This window comes from Scyliorhinus canicula, chromosome 4, assembly GCF_902713615.1.
Source record: "Scyliorhinus canicula chromosome 4, sScyCan1.1, whole genome shotgun sequence".
Lineage (NCBI taxonomy): Eukaryota > Metazoa > Chordata > Chondrichthyes > Carcharhiniformes > Scyliorhinidae > Scyliorhinus > Scyliorhinus canicula.
In genome coordinates, this window is record NC_052149.1 from 116,266,762 (window position 1) to 116,280,899 (window position 14,138).

Below are 14,138 nucleotides of genomic sequence, written 5' to 3' on the forward strand. Positions count from 1 at the left end.
TGATTAACTACTCTGTGGATCTTGCAGAATATGAGCTCCCCCGATAAGGGAGCGGGGGACCCTTAATAATACTTGGCTCTGTATAAATAGAGTCGGATAGTCAGGCACCGACTAGAGAAGACCCAGTAGTATATAATAATTATTATAAACTAAAGCACGTTTTTGTTTCGGCCAACTTACTAAACTAAAACATCCCAGGGCACAAAAGTACAATCAAATAAAAATAAACAATGCTGAGCTAAAGAAGCAGATATTCCGAGGAGGCTGCGGCAAAGAGGCCAGTTTTAAGGAAACTTTAAAAAACATAGGTGGAGAGATTGCTTCTGTTCTACACTGTTCAGACCACAAGGGGGTTACACTTGTGGGTTCTAATCATCTAATCCTTGGAGAGATGTTATTGCTCTTCAGAAGGCACCAAGAGCAGCAGATAAAATGTTTTCAAACATTGGGAATTAACGTTCTGCTGAAGGGAGTTGCCCTTGTTCTCGTTGAAAAAGCGGGGACTTTGAGGTGAACTAAGTGAAGCTTTGGAAGTTTCATATTGTGATCTGTTGACATATTTCTTTAAGGCAGCTTAAATTTATCTTAAATCTGTTTATATCTTAAACAGTTGTCAATCATCATCACTGAGGCGGAATGGGATATACAGCATATATGTAAGATTCAGTGATCAAGATTAGAAATGATACCCACAGCCTCCCAGTGAATATTCTCTGTACAGAGTCTTATCTTCAAATAAAGAAGTCACATTATTGTTTCACCAATCCTTACATGTGATTGGTACATTTACATGAAGGCGGACTATGTCAATGAAGATCTTTGGTTCTAATTGTCCCCTTTGTTGATGGGTTTGAATATCGAAGGACAAATGGTAAAATTGTAATGATTAGGAAATTGGAATGGGGCTGAGCTTTCCCATTCACAGAGTGAGAGAGTTGTGGAATAAATAGCCACTGACACTGTTACAACACCCTGGGTAAGTGAGTGGTCGATTCCTGCCCTACCTGTCCTGGAGTCACAACACAAGTGAATTAACCAATCATTTTTGAAAAATATAATTTACTCCAAACATTATCAAATGCCAAGAAAGCATAACAGGGCCTTTATTTCCTCAGGGAGCTAAGGAAATTCGGCATGTCCACATTGACTCTTACCAACTTTTACAGATGCACCATAGAAAGCATCCTATCTGGCTGCATCACAGCCTGATATGGCAACTGCTCGGCCCAAGACTGCAGGAAACTTCAGAGAGTTGTGAACACAGCCCAATCCACCACACAAACCTGCCTGCCATACATTGACTCTGTCTACACCTCTCGCTGCCTTGGGAAAGCGGGCAGCATAATCAAAGACCCCTCCCTACCGCCTTACTCACTCTTCCAACTTCTTCCATCAGGAAGGAGGTACAAAAGTCTGAGAACACGCACAAATAGATTCAAAAACAGCTTCTTCCCCGCTGTTACCAGATTCTGAAACAACCCTCTTATGGACTGAGCTGATCAAGACTATACTCCTGTATGCTTCACCCAATGCCAGTGTCTATGTATTTACATTGTGTACCTCGTGTTACCTTATTATGTATTTTCTTTTCATGTACTGAATGATCTGTTTGAGCTGCTCACAGGAAATTACTTTTCACTGTACTTTGATACACGTGACAAACAAATCATAGAATCATAGAATTTATAGTGCAGGAGGAGGCCATTCGGCCCATTGAGCCTGCACTGGCCCTTGGAAAGAGCACCCCACTTAAGCCTCCACCCAACCCCGTAACCCATCTAACCTTTTTTGGCATGGCCAATCCATGCACATCTGCACATCTTTGGACAGTTGGAAGAAACCGGAGCACCCGTAGGAAACACACGCAGACACAGGGAGAACGTGCAGACTCCGCACAGACGGTGACCCAAGCCGGAATCGTACCTGGGGTCCTGGAGCAGTGAAGCAACCATGATAGTCTTATCATGGCCGATACAGATTTGGAGGGCCGAAAGGCCTTTTCCTGTGCTATATTGCTCTTTGTTCTCCCCATAGGGGCTGGTTTAGCACACTGGGCTAAATCGCTGGCTTTTAAAGCAGACCAAGGTAGGCCAGCAGCACGGTTCAATTCCCGTACCAGCCTCCCCGGACAGGCGCCGGAATGTGTCGACTAGGGGCTTTTCACAGTAACTTCATTGAAGCCTACTCGTGACAATAAGCGATTTTCATTTCATTTCATTTCATATCCACTGTGCTACCATGTTACCCACGGTATCCAATCCAAATTCTTACATACAAAGGCAGAACTATTTAATACAAACTGTTTGTCATATTTATTTTAACAATGTAATAGTAACGACCCTAGCCCCTATCCCCCTTCAGCCCAGCCACTCCCTCTTTCCCTCCGGCCGTTTTCAGCACATTGCCCGGGCGTTTCACATGGCGCTGGTGCTGGTCCCTTGCTGGTACCGGAATCGGTAAGGGGTTCGTGCTGATTCTCCTGTCATGAAACTCCCGTAAATTCTCCATTCACACAGGCAATTAGCTTCAGTCCCAATGAACCATCCCAATGGGTTAAGATGCAAACACCGCCTATCACCGGGCAAAGTACACCCTTTTTTGCCAATTGATTGCCACCATGGCACTGTTGATGTCACCTGGACACCATGGCAATGCCAGCTTGCCACATAAGTGCCACCTGGACACACTGACAATGCCACCTAGGTGCCAGCCTGGCACTGCTAGGGTGCCCAGGAGGTACTGCCAGGATGGAAGGGACACTGCCAGGGTGCCAGGCTGGATGTGCCAAGGTGTCCAGATAGCATTTTGCCTGCGCTGGGAATCGGGTGCATGGATGCCTGGCGTGGTGCCTGGTGTGGTGCGGGGTGGCTCAAGGACCCCCCAACTGGTGAGTTGGGGGAGTCCGGGGGTCGCGTTCATAGTCAAGTGGTCGGGTTGCCATTTTTAAACAGCGCCACAATCTCTTCCTGCACTGGCTGGCGGAGCTCCACAGTGTAGGAAATGTGTGGCCTCGGTGAGCCTTATCTGCTCATCCCGCCCAGAACGGGACTCGTTTACATTCAGTTGCGTCCAATACTGTTGGAGAAAAGTGGCTGGAAGAATGTGCGAACGTGCGGAGCACTGAAATCGGAAGAATTAAAGTCTTGTTTGGATTTATTGAGTGTTTTATTTCCTACACCTTATTAATTGAACAAGATTGAAAAGGATGGAGTCTTGAGTTCCAAATCTCCAAGATATCCAGTGTGAAGATGGTTCTCAGGAAAAGCTCTTCAAATGAATGAGTTTGGTTTGAGTGCTCGCACTGCCTACTCTTCAGTCAGATAATTTGTGGGTTTAAATTTCATTCTCAGATTTGAGCTGATATCAAAGCCAGCTTTGCTGTGCAGTGGTCAGGGGAGTGTGGTCCCTGCACTGCTGTTCTCCAGTGGAAACGTTAACCTGAGGTGTTCAACACTGAAGAGCAGAGAGTTCAACACTTCCCCTTCAGTCCAAACAGAGATATTTCACTTCTATTTGTGGAACCTTCTCAGGAACTGAGCAGCTGCCCATGTTGGCAGATGTAGCAGTCACAGTCATTGCGTCACATACTGGGCCCTTCTGAGGTGACCATAAATTCAAGTCACGTGTACCTACTCAAAATACCTCAAACAGACTTGATTACAAGTTATCTGACCTCCGTGCACCTTATGGAAAGGCTGCATTTGAAATGAAATGAAAATCGCTTATTGTCACAAGTAGGCTTTAAATGAAGTTACTGTGAAAAGCCCCTAGTCGCCACATTCCAGCGCCTGCTCGGGGAGGCTGGTACGGGAATTGAACCGTGCTGCTGGCCTGCCTTAGTCTGCTTTCAAAGCCAGCGATTTAGCCCTGTGCTAAACCAGCCCCTAATTCACATGGGGCTGCAGTTATGTGGCGAGACTACAGAAAATGGCCTTGTTTTCCTTCGAGCAAAGAAGATGTTGCAACCCGCAGAAGACCTACGGTGTTGGAGCAATCAGTCTCCGCGCGAGTCTCGCCGAATACAAGCTCGCCCGCTAAGAGGGCGGGGAGCCCAAGGTCATTCATGACTGAGATCTGTATGAGGTCGGCAATGTATGGAATGGGCAGAGCAGACCCAACTGGGATCTGATGTATATTGTAAATATAATGGCTTTGCAATAAACCAAGTTTTCTTTTGACTCGGTTCGGACTCATTGGTGGCCCACTAAGGAAGGTTAAGTTGAGATGTTCTGGAGGTTTCCAAAATAGGTTCTGAGCGATGAGGGGAAAGTGTTTCTACTGGTAACAGGTCAATAACCAGAGGAGGCACCTTGAGGGATGCAATTTGTTTTTGCACAAGCTGTTATGATCTGGGGTGCACTGTCTTATAGGGTGTTAGTGTAGTTTTGATAGTAACTTTTAAAAAAGGGAATTGAATGAATACTTGAAGGGGGAAATGTGCAGGGCTCTGAGGGAAGGGTAGGGGAATGGGACTAATTGGGTCATTCTTTCAAAGAGTTGGCACAGGAATGATGGGCTAAATGGCCTCCTTACGTGCAATATCATTCTATTACTTTCAATAGTGTGCCCACGTTTCAACACATTCCTGCCTCTACGATTTTGAGGTATGGGCGGAGGAGGGGGTGCTAGGCTTTGGAAAAGGGTGATTCCTGTACTCAAATTTGAAAGTATAAGGAGAAATCCGAGGTGCTGAACTGTAGAGAGGGTGACTCACAGCCTGTAGCCAGACATCCTCAGATATTTTACTGGTGCTCAGCTGTGCATTAACCTGACAGCGAAGTGCAATTGGTTAAAGAGCAAAGCCACGTGGTACCAGATAACATCCCTGCTGCTGCTTCCCTTGCAGTTGCCTGGATACGCAGCTGAGCTCCCTCCTCAGCATAATTAGCAGATGGTCACGTGCCGTGGAGGCAACCTTTGGCTTTTGTTGACACAGATGGAGCTTAAAATCCAAACAGTACATTGTAGTGTTGTTCTTTATCACCGTTCGTTCTCAGAGCTGGTGATTCATGCTGACTCATGACTGAGCTCCAGACAGAGAATGTCAGTATGCTGTTCGACTGTGGGATCCATCAACAGTGTCTGCTCACATCGCCTGTTGTTAACGCCGGCACCAAGGGTCACTGGGGATGTTCAAGGGTCACAAGGTAATGCAGCTTAGGCAGGCTCTATCAGAAGTAATCAAACCTTGACACCAGTTAGACTGTCCAATATTAACTGGGAAAACTCCCCGATTTGGGTTTGGTTAATAGAATGTTTGTTTGCTCATTGTAAGTGCATCCTGTAAAGTTGGACTGAGGTCAATAGAGTTGGTTTTGTTTTCATTTTGAAAGTCTCTGTATTCCTTTTTACAGAAGGAGTTATTTTTGGCTGACGCCCAGCTCCAAAAGGCTGGGAAAAAAATGCACCAAATAAAATGTTAAAAGACTTGTCTCTGGGACAAGGTGGATGCCCGAGGTCCTCCTGCAGGACAAACAGTGACATCTGCACCCATTCGCCTCCTTCAGGAACTAACTTAATTCCTGCAACAAACTATACAAAAGGAGGTTGTTTCAACTCCCGAGATAAAAATAAGCAAATAATCAGGGTGATTTGACGTGCCCAGTGGAGAACATAGAACATAGAAAAATACAGCACAGAACAGGCCCTTCAGCCCACAATGATGTGCCGAACTTTTGTCCTCGATTAAGAACAAATTAATCTACACCCCATCATTCTACCATAATCCATGTATCTATCAATAGCCGCTTGAAGGTCCCTAATGTTTCCGACTCAACTACTTCCACAGACAGTGAATTCCATGCCCCCACTACTCTCTGGGTAAATAACCTACCTCTGACATCCCCCCTATATCTTCCACCATTCACCTTAAATTTATATCCCCTTGTAATGGTTTGTTCCACCAGGTGAAAAAGTCTCTAACTGTCTACTCTATCTATTCCCCTGATCATCTTATAAACCTCTATCAAGTCGCCCCTCATTCTTCTCCGTTCTAATGAGAAAAGGCCTAGCATCCTCAACCTTTCCTCGTAAAACCTACTCTCCATTCCAGGCAACATCCTGTTAAATCTCCTTTGCAACTTTTCTAAAGCTTCCAACATCCTTCCTAAAATGAGGCGACCAAAACTGCACACAGTACTCCAAATGTGGCCTTACCAAGGTTTTGTACAGCTGCATCATCACCTCACGGCTCTTAAATTCAATCCCTCTGCTAATGATCGCTAGCACACCATAGGCCTTCTTCACAGCTCTATCCACTTCAGTGGCAACTTTCAAAGATCTATGAATATAGACCCCAAGATCTCTCTGCTCCTCCACATTGCCAAGAACCATACCGTTAACTCTGGATTCCGCATTCATATTTGTCCTTCCAAAATGGACAACCTTACACTTTTCAGGTTTAAGAAACCATCTGCCACTTCTCAGCCCAGCTCTGCATCCTGGCTATGTCTCTTTGCAGCTGTCAACAGCCCTCCTCACGATCCACAACTCCACCAATCTTCGTATCATCTGCAAATTTACTGACCCACCCCTCAACTCCCTCATCCAAGTCATTAATGAAAATCACAAACAGCAGAGGACCCAGAACTGATTCCTGCGGTGTGCCACTGGTAACTGGGCTCCAGGCTGAATATTTGCCATCCACCGCCACTCTCTGACTTCTATCGGTTAGCCAGTTCGTTATCCAACTGGCCAAATTTCCCACTATCCCATGCCTCCTTACTTTCTGCATAAGCTTACCATGGGGAACCTTATGAAATAAAATGAAATGAAAATCGCTTATTGTCACAAGTAGGCTTCAAATGAATTTACTGTGAAAAGCCCCTAGTCGCCACATTCCGGCGCCTGTTCGGGGAGGCTGGTACGGGAATTGAACCGTGCTGCTGGCCTGCCCTGGTCTGCTTTCAAAGCCAGCGATTTAGCCGTGTGCTAAACCAGCCCCTATCAAATGCCTTGCTGAAATCCATGTACACCACATCCACTGCTTTACCTTCATCCACGTGCTTAGTCACCTCCTCAAAGAATTCAATAAGACTTGTGAGGCACAACCTACCCCTCACAAATCCGTGCTGACTATCCCTAATCAAGCAGTGTCTATCCAGATGCTCAGAAATCCTATCCCTCAATACCCTTTCCATTACTTTGCCTACCACCGAAGTAAGACTTAACTGGCCTGTAATTCCCAGGATTATCCCTATTCCCTTTTTTGAACAGGAGCACGACATTCACCACACTCCAATCCCCTGGTACCACCCCTGTTGACAGTGAGGACGAAAAGATCATTGCCAACGGCTCTGCAATTTCATCTCTTGCTTCCCATAGAATCCTTGGATATATCCCGTCAGGCCCGGGGGACTTGTCTATCCTCAAGTTTTTCAAAATGCCCAACACATCTTCCTTCGTAACAAGTATCTCCTCGAGCTCACCAGTCTGTTTCACACTGTCCTCTCCAACAATATGGCACCCTCTCATTCGTAAATACTGAAGAAAAGTACTCGTTCAAGACCTCTCCTATATCGTCTGACTCAATACACAATCTCCCGCTACTGTCCTTGATCGGACCCACCCGCGCTCTAGTCATTCTCATATTTCTCACATATGTGTAAAAGGTCTTGGGGTTTTCCTTGATACTACCCGCCAAAGATTTACCATGCCCTCTCCTAGCTCTCCTAATCCCTTTGTTCAGTTCGCTGCTGGCTATCTTGTATCCCTCAAGCGCCCTGTCTGAACCTTGTTTCCTCAGCCTTACATAAGTATCCTTCTTCCTCTTGACAAGACATTCAACCTCTCTTGTCAACCATGGTTCCCTCACTCGACCATCTCTTCCCTGCCTGACAGGGACATACATATCAAGGACACATAGTGTCTGCTCTTTGAACAATTGAAATGTGTCCTTCCCTGACAGCCTATGTTCCCAACTTATGCACTTCAGTTCTTGTCTGACAGCATCGTGTTTACCTTTCCCCCAATTGTAAACCTTTCCCTGTTGCACACACATATCCCTCTCCATTACTAAAATGAAAGTCACAGAATTGTGGTCACTATCTCCAAAATGTTCCCCCACTAACAAATCTATCACTTGCCCTGGTTCATTACCAAGTACCAAATCCAATATGGCCTCCCCACTGGTCGGTCAATCTACATACTGTGTTAGAAAACCTTCCTGGACACACTGCACAAACACCACTCCATCCAAACTATTTGATCTAAAGAGTTTCCACTCAATATTTGGGAACTACTACCCTGTGACTTCTGCACCTTTTCAAAATCTGTTTCCCAATCTGTTCCTCCACATCTCTGCTGCTGTTGGGGGGGGCCTATAGAAAACTCCCAACAAGGTGACTGCTCCTTTCCTATTTCTGACTTCAGCCATACTACCTCAGTAGGCAGAGAAAGGGCTGGTTTAGCACACTGGGCTAAATCACTGGCTTTTACAGCAGACCAAGGCAGGCCAGCAGCACGGTTCAATTCATGTACCAGCCTCCCCGAACAGGCGCCGAAATGTGGCGACTAGGGGCTTTTCACAGTAACTTCATTGAAGCCCACTTGTGACAATAAGCGATTTTCATTTTTCATTTCCTCCTCGAACTGCCTTTCTGCAGCTGTTATACTATCTCTAATTAATAATGCATCCCCCCCACCTCTTTTACCACCCTCCCTAATCTTATTGAAACATCTATAACTAGGAACCTCCAACAACCATTTCTGCCCCTCTTCTATCCAAGTTTCTGTGATGGCCACCACATCGTAGTCCCAAGTACCGATCCATGCCTTAAGTTCACCCACCTTATTCCTGATGCTTCTTGCATTGAAGTATACACACTCCAACCCATCCCCATGCCTGCAAGTACTCTCCTTTGTCAGCGTTACCTTCCCCACTGCCTCACTATACACTTTGACATCCTGAACATCGGCTACCTTAGTTGCTGGACTACAAATCCGGTTCCATTCCCCTGCCAAATTAGTTTATACCCTCCCGAAGAGTACTAGAAAACCTCCCTCCCAGGTTATTGGTGCCCCTCAGGTTCGGATGCAACCCGTCCTGCTTGTACAGATCGCACCTTCCCCAGAATGCGCTCCAATTATCCAAATACCTGAAGCCCTCCCTCCTACACCATTCCTGCAGCCACGTGTTCAACTGCACTCTCTCCCTATTCCTAGCCTTGCTATCACGTGGCACCGGCAACAAACCAGAGATGACAACTCTGTCTGTCCTGGCTTTTAACTTCCAGCCTAACTCCCTAAACTTGTTTATTACATCCACACCCCTTTTACTACCTACGTCGTTGGTACCATGCACCATGACCTCTGAGGCTCATGACCTCTGACCATGAGGCTGCTCACCCTCCTCCTTAAGGATCCTGAAGACACGATCCGAGACATCCCTGGCCCTGGCACCCGGGAGGCAACATACCTTCCGGGAGTCTCGCTCGTGACCACAGAATCTCCTATCTATTCCCCTAACCATTGAGTTTCCTATCACTATTGCTTTTCTATTCTCCCCCCTTCCGTTCTGAGCCCCAGAGCCAGACTCAGTGCCAGAGACCTGGTCGCTAGGGCCTTCCCCCGGTAGGTCATCCCCCCCCGCAACAGTATCCAAAATGGTATATTGTTTTGAAGGGGAACGGCCACGAAGGATCCCTGCACTGTCTGCCCATTTGTTTTCTTTCCCCTGACTGTAACCCAGTTACTCTTGTCCTGTACCTTGGGTGTGGCTACTTCCCTGTAACTCTTCTCTATTACCCCCTCTGCCTCCCAGGTGATCCGAAGTTTATCCAGCTCCAGCTCCAGTTCCCTAACACGGTCTCTGAGGAGCTGGAGTTGGGTGCACTTCCCACAGGTATAGTCAGTGGGGACACCGGTGGTATCCCTCACCACTCACATCCTACAGGAGGAGCATGCAACTGCCCTAGCCTCCATCCCCTCTTACCTTACAGAATACAGCTGCACTGTGGACCAACTGGAACTCCGCCCTCCGACTCTGCTCCCAGTCAGCTGTACTCTCGGCAAACACCCGACTCCCTTCACGCTCTTTGAGGAAATGTAGGAAATGAAATGAAAAGGAGCACCTTACTCCCTCCTCACCTAACTCCCTCAGTCACCAAACTCTCACTATAGCACTCAAATGCACCCAGACTCAGCACTCCCTCAATCACCAAACTCTCACTATAGCACTCAAATGCACCCAAATTCAGCACTCCCTCAATCACCAAACTCTCACTATAGCACTCAAAGGCACCCAAATTCAGCACTCCCTCAGTCACCAAACTCTCACTATAGCACTCAAATGCACCCAAATTCAGCACTCCCTCAGTCACCAAACTCTCACTATAGCACTCAAATGCACCCAAATTCAGCACTCAGTGCAAACAAAGTCTGCACTGTAACTAGCTCAGATTTATACTATGACTCTCGCCTCTGAAAACTGGCCTAATCCAATTAACTAATTAACAAGCTCCAGCTGCAAGTAGAACCTTTGTTTAAAGCTGATTGAAAATTCACCTTCTTCTCAACCAAACAGCAACTTTTAAATGAATTAACTAAATAAAAGAAAGACTAGACTTTAGATAAAAAGAAGTTAATGCTGGAGGTGGAGCTCTGAGGTTGCATCATTTTAGCTCCCATTTTCACACTAAGTTAGTGCCGTTTCTCTTGCAGGAATGTAGGGTTATAGAATGACCCTGTCAACTTTTACCTGCAGCTTCAGACATTCCCACTGAATACCCTGACTAACTCCACAGCTTCACATTTGATAAGGGGGTATTAGGATTCGAATGGTCCACCATTATGGGACCCAGATCATGTGTGTATGGACTTTCTGCAGATCTCCTGTCAGTTTCCTCGGCTGCCATGTAAATGCACCCAGACACCGATACCTCGTGGCTCTGGGATGCTGATCAATAGTCGACCGCACATTCGAACTGTGACCTGAGCCTAAGTTCTTTACCAAAAACCCCAGGCAGAAGCTCGAATGAGTAGACTGGTTTCTCCCACCCTGCCCACCACAAGAATGCCACCGGCGAGCCGCGTAGAATGGAGAACTCCATTGGCTTCAGGCGGGATTCTCTGGTCGCCGGGCGGACGCAGCCGGAAAATCCCGCCCAGTAAGTCTGAACTCCTGTGAGAATTCTCATGGAGGAGAGAAGCCAGGAATAAAGTAAACAAGGGTGCCTCAAATGTGCCTGGCTCAATGGTGACATTCCCACCTTTGGTTTGTGGGTTCAAATCTCACGACAGAGACTGGAGTACAAAATCTAGGCCGGCACTTCAGTACAGCACTGAGGGACCCCACCTAACCTCTCAGGCGGATATAACAAGGAGGTATTTTTAAGAAGAGCAGGTGGGATCTCCCCCATCCCTTGCCAATTAACATCACTAAAAAGGCTTATTGTTCGGCCTTTGCTACAAATAAATGATCTGCCGCAGTTCCTACATTACAGCATGGACTCCAGTTCCAAAGTACCTCATTGCTGTGATGCAGTTTTGAACATCTGTCAGTTGCAAATAACTGTTCTAAAATGCAGGTTCTTGCTCCTCTGTGTGTTGAAACTGGGACTTGTCTCGCTACTTCCAAAGTTGCTTTCACACCGTCTTTGGAAGTGTTGGTTCCCAGCACCCAGGTCTCACACAGACCAGCACTAACTGCAGTGTGAAGTTGTCCGATCCACTCGATCCACCTGCCTGCAAAACCCAAGGAGGAAAAACATGCAGATTCTTTGCCTGGTCTCAGTTCTGTGATCCATTCTCCTGGCTGCCGTTTTAGACCCTTGGCATCACTTAACTGCCAACCCCAGGCTGACTTCCCCCCCCGCCCCCCCTCCCCTCCTTCCAACCCCTATATGCTTCCCTGCACTGTGTGCATTGGCACTTCGTCCACGTTACACAATTGTAAAAACAGTGGTGGTTTCCACAGCTTGCCCCAGCAAGCAGGGTTTCCCTTTAAGCAGGAGAGCCTTGCTATTCCAGGGATACCAGCGGAAATAATAAAACCGAGTGAGTCATAAAATTCCCAGTCTCTGAATGGGGAGAATCTCACCCAGGACAAGCATTAAACAGGTTTCTCTCCACAGGTACAGGCAAAGCTGGCAAATCCAGGCCCTTAGTGGAAGCAATTCTAGATCTGGTTCTCTGCGGTTAATTATCCAAACATAACAAGCCGTTCCCAAGTAAGGCCTCCCATGTTTACAAAACAGTTTCAGGGAGAACTTACTACAATCGAGCTCAATTCCACAGCGTCTGAAACACACTGGAATCCAAAACCAGGGGTGGGAGCCGAGCCAGAAAATGTGTTTTCAATTGGCCTGCACACCCTGCCTGTGATGAACAAACAGAGAATTTGAAGTAACTGTGCTTCCAGCACTCAGCAGAAGCGCGATCATATACATAAGCACACGCCTACCAGGCAGGAGGCACTACCTGTACAAAGCCAAGATCCGAACCGAATTGTGCATCCTTCTTTAAACACAAGCCGAATTCAATTCCGCATATGCCCCATGCTTCGTTCACAGCTGGTGCAGCTGACAGTGATATCACAGACACCACAACATCATTTGTTGGTCCACTGTATCCTACTTTAAGGAGGCCAAAACTGTACACAATACTCTCACCAAGGCTCTATGCAACTGTAACAAGACTTCCTTATTCCAGTACGCCCAAGCCCTCATAATGAAAGTCAGTGTATTAATTATTTTCCTAATTGCTTGTTGCACCTGCTTGCTAACTTTTAGGCTGGGATTCTCTGATTCTCTGAAATCCCGGCCAAGTGTTGACGCCGGCATCAAAACCGGCACGAGCGACGCCGGCGTCAATGGGCCTCCAGGCCCAGGCATTCACCCCTTCCTAGGGGGCTAGAACGGTGCTAGAGTGCTGTGCGCTGCTCCGGCACCGAAAACCAGCCCGCCACGGCCGGCGCGGGCCCACGCATGTGCGCGCCACAGCCGTCTCTGCACTAGCCCCCGGGCAATATGACGGAGCCCTGCAGGGGCCCGGCACAGAGGAACATAGGCCCCCCCCTCCCCCACCCCACCCCACCCCCTGGAATGAGCCCGCCTGCCGATCGGTAGCTCCCAATCATGGGCCTGGCCATCGTGGAGGCCCACCCCCACCAGCATGGCCCCCGCAGCTAGAACGCCGAGGTCCCGCTAGGTAGGACCATACCCAAACGATGCCGGCGGGAGTCAGTGGACACTCGGCTTTCAACGGCCCCTGACCGGCACTGCGGCGACTGTGCCGGCGCGATTGCCACCGATTCTCCGGTCACCGGAGAATCGGCGGCCCTGGGTCGGAGCGGCATGGCGTGATTCGCACGCCCGCCCCCTCCTGCCGATTCTCCGACCCGGCGCAGGATCGGAGATTCCCAGCCTTAGTCTCTCATTCACAAGGATACCCAGGTCCTTTTGGACATCAACTCCTCTCAACCTCTCACCATTTTAGAAATACTCTGCGTTTCTGTTTTTCCTACCAAAGTGAATAACTTCATGCTGATTCACATTATATTCCACCTGCCATGTTCTAGCTCATTCATTTAGCCGACCAAGTCCTCTTGAAGCCTCCTTGCATCCTCACAACTTACATTCCCACCCAGTTTGGTGTTCTCACCAGATTTGGAAATATTACAGTTGGGCTCCACATCCAAATTATTGATTGTAAACAGCTGTGGCCCCAGCACGGATCCTTGATCACTGATCCTTGATTAGTAACAGCTTTCAGGGCAGCATAGTAGTACAGTGGTTAGCATCGTGGCTTTGCAGCACCAGTGTCCTAGGTTCGATTCCCGACTGGGTCATTGTGCGGAGTCTGCACATTCTCCCCGCGTCTGCGTGGGTTTCCTCCGGATGCTCTGGTTTTTCCTGAAAGACGTGTTGTTAGGTAATTTGGACATGCTGAATTCTCCCTCTGTGTACCTGAACAGGCGCCAGAATGTGGCGACTAGGGGCTTTTCACAGTAACTTCATTGCAGTGTTAATGTAAGCCTACTTGTGACAATAAAGATTATTAAAAGCTTGCCATCCTGAGCATCACCAGTTCATTCCGATGGTCCATTTTCTGTCTGTTAACAAATTCTCCATCCATATCAATATATTACCCCCAATTCCACATGCATTAATTTTATTCACTAACCTCCTCCTGTGTTGCAC

At 47.5% G+C, this 14,138-nt stretch overlaps 1 protein-coding gene across 1 annotated transcript in view; it reads right to left on the reverse strand.

Moving 5' to 3' along the window:
• The window catches only part of LOC119964909 (pappalysin-2-like), a 569,527-nt gene that overhangs the window by 510,734 nt on the left and 44,655 nt on the right, over positions 1 to 14,138 (reverse strand). The gene's annotated exons all lie outside the window — the stretch shown is intronic.